Below are 3,271 nucleotides of genomic sequence, written 5' to 3' on the forward strand. Positions count from 1 at the left end.
CCATTTTTTTGCTTCTTTTTGTGTGTATTTTTCGCCTCCTCTGAAGTCTCTCTCTGATCTGGAGCGTTACCCATGACCCATTTTTGTTTTGACCTCAAATTCTTGAGCAATGACAGCTTTAGGAAGACTTCAGTCTCTGATAAAATCAATTGCAGGAAACACAATGAAAGGGGATAAGTGTCAGGGCTGGGATTTGTTATCCATATTTTTCAGTTGCACAAGCAGTGTTGACTGAGGCCCCAATCCTCACCAATTTTCTAGCACCAACTGCATCAGTACTGGAAGGCTGGAATGGATTGAACCCTCAGTTTTAAAAGACAAAGTAGGAAAATATGGCACTGAACTCCTGATAGGGACGCCCGCCACCTATCCTGATGGTTTCATGCCCCATCTATTTTCCTGTGAAGGAGAAGGAACAGGGGGTGTGAAATCACCAGCATCTCCACTGTAACTAGGGGCAGTCATGTCTGAGGGGCAGTCATGCAGCCCCCCCCCCAGGATAGCACCCAGGGCAGGTGCCCCTTGGACTCTGCCATAATTACACTCTGTCTGCTCTGGAAAAAAAAGAATCCTAGTCTGGTCTGAATTTTGAAAGATAATTTTTTTTTTTTTTATCAGCAAGGTAGTTCCAATATGGAGTTCCCAGCCAGCATTGTTTTCTTACTGAATATTGTCTTATTGATCTGACACTTGAGTTCGTTATTCTTATTACTCATGTGTAATAATAACGCTGCCCTCAAGCACTGCTGATTACTTTTCAGTGAACAGAGCCATGTCATTGCAGGATCAAATGACACAGTGTTGGTGGTGCAACACTTAAATAGAATGCCAGAATGAAAGTCTGTTGCTGCTGAAGAGCAGAGGTGGAACGGGAAAGAGGTGGGAAGAGTGCCCTTTTTATAATAAATATAGTACAGCAACCTGAGAAAATAACTGATGATGTGAAGCCTCTCTGTAGCCTGCAATACCTACAGTTGGAGGAGGGATGTAAGTGATCAGTGAACATGTTAAAAACACTGTGTGAATTTCAGTACCGAGACCCATGTTTAACATAAGTATCCAGACCCATAGACTTCGTAAAGAACTCTAAGGGCCAATCCTAAATACAGGCTCCCTGCAGGGCACAACAATTTCAGCACAGGCTCTGAGCCTTCCCTGCATTCTGTGGGTAGACAGATCTCCCCTGAGAATGGCAAGAAAGTGCTTTACGGTACTTTTGTGACACTCATCGGCCAGCACAAGGGACTTGTGCCGGTCGAGTGGGCACTTTGGATTGTGCCCTTTGGTTGATATTGTAGATTCGCCAGGAGTATAGTAGTATAATGTTTGATGTTTTTTAATCACGTTCATGTGTGTATTTTATATTGTCCATTGTCTCTATCTCCTGGAAATTGTTTTATGCCAATAAAGGTCTCAATCAATCAATCATATTGTAGATTCTTGAGTTTGACCTATCACACTTGCGTTTTCCGTTACGTGTACCCAGATACACATCAAAAAAGGGTTTCATAGCACTGTAGGCTGGAACCATTTTGACATCTACCATTTTTATGTCTGTTGACTGGTGAACATCTTTACTAGGGTACAATGGAAAACATGTCTAGACAACTTGCAACATACATACCACAAGGGGGTTCAGGCAACTCATGACCTGGAAAAGTCAGTCCTTGAGACTGACTATGAAAGCTGCAATATTATTCTAGTTCTGCTTCCCCTTCCAGGGTTCATATGTGGCCTTCTCCTTGTCTCTGTAGACTGACAGCATTTTCCCAAGGCACTGAAGGTTATAGCACACACCCCAGGAGCACATTCTCATATATAGATCTTGACTTGCACCACAGTTGCCAAAGAATTTTGGTCACCCTCCCCAATGTAATATATATATATCTTGGTTACCTTCACGGTATGCTTGGAATTTGTGGAAGTCATATTGGTTTCAGTGTATTTGTTATGCACCTAGAGAAATACAATGTAATTTGATCATATCTGTCTCATTTGCAAAGACTTGTATCTCCTTGAATCCTGTCCTCCAGAGAGCCTTATACTGTTCGAAGTGGTAAAAATTAAGGTCTTGTGAATTGTGAGTCTGGGCATTCTGCTTTCCTATTGATCTTCACATTTTTAATAAAACTCCCACATTTTTTTCCCTATAGAAAAATTGAAAATGCTTCATCAAAAATGTATTGTCCTCTGGATAATTTGATCTTACCCAATTCCAATATATTTCAAAACATAACACATAAACCTGAATGAGCTAACTCAAGATTTTTTATTGTGCTCCAATTAAAACCCAATAAACGAAAACCAATTCCAATGAACTAATATTGATACCAAGACAATATAAATGATACAAAGCCTGGAAAGAAAACTGTTCTATACAACCATATTTAATTTCTTTTGTCACCCATTCAACACCCCAGCTCTTACTGCCAAGATAAAAGATAATTTTATCATCACCACAGATGTGCAGCGGTAGACTGGTGCAGGTCTACTAAAGATGAGGATTCCTTCTTGAAGCACTCAAGTATTTCTCACAGAGCTCCTAAAATAAGTTTTCACCAGCACTAGGTTTCTGGGTCCTTCTGCCCTGTCACCAGAGCTCACAAGAACCCAACTGCTTCATAAGGTAGCACTGCAAGAAGAATCAAGAAAAATCCACCCAAAGGAGGCCAAACATTTGCTTACAAGCTCACCACCTGCCAAGTGAGATTTAAAGTGGGTCCTAAAGCTATTTTTCCACTGATTTGATAACTACTGATTTTTTTTTTTTTTAATTCACTGGGGGTTCTGGAACAGAACCTCAGTGGATAACGAGGCACAACCTTTATAAACAAGAACTGTGGTGTCCAACCCAGAAGCAGCAACTGGGTGGAACCTAGTCTAGAAGAGGATGTAGTCACAGCAGCAATTGTGCCCTTTATATTGATTAAAGATCATGCACATATTTTGGCTCCGCTCTTTGTCAAGTGACAACCATGATCTTTAGGGAGATAACCAGAAAAGGTTATTATTACTTATAAATAAATCAAATATTATTTCTTTCTAGATCTCCATTTTTTAAAGTCTGGTAAACCTAGGTGGGTCCCGATAAAATGTCATTTTAAAAAGTGGGTGCTGGTGCTAAAAAGTTCGGGAACCTCTGCTGTACCCACTTACATGGACTTAAGCTCCATTGTTTTCAATCAGCATGTGCAACAGGATGAAAGTCTTCCACTTTTCTGCCAAGAACATAGTCCACATCAAAGAAGAGTAGATTTATGTTTCTTTATAA

This window comes from Tiliqua scincoides, chromosome 7 (genome assembly GCF_035046505.1).
Source record: "Tiliqua scincoides isolate rTilSci1 chromosome 7, rTilSci1.hap2, whole genome shotgun sequence".
Taxonomy (NCBI): Eukaryota; Metazoa; Chordata; class Lepidosauria; order Squamata; family Scincidae; genus Tiliqua; species Tiliqua scincoides.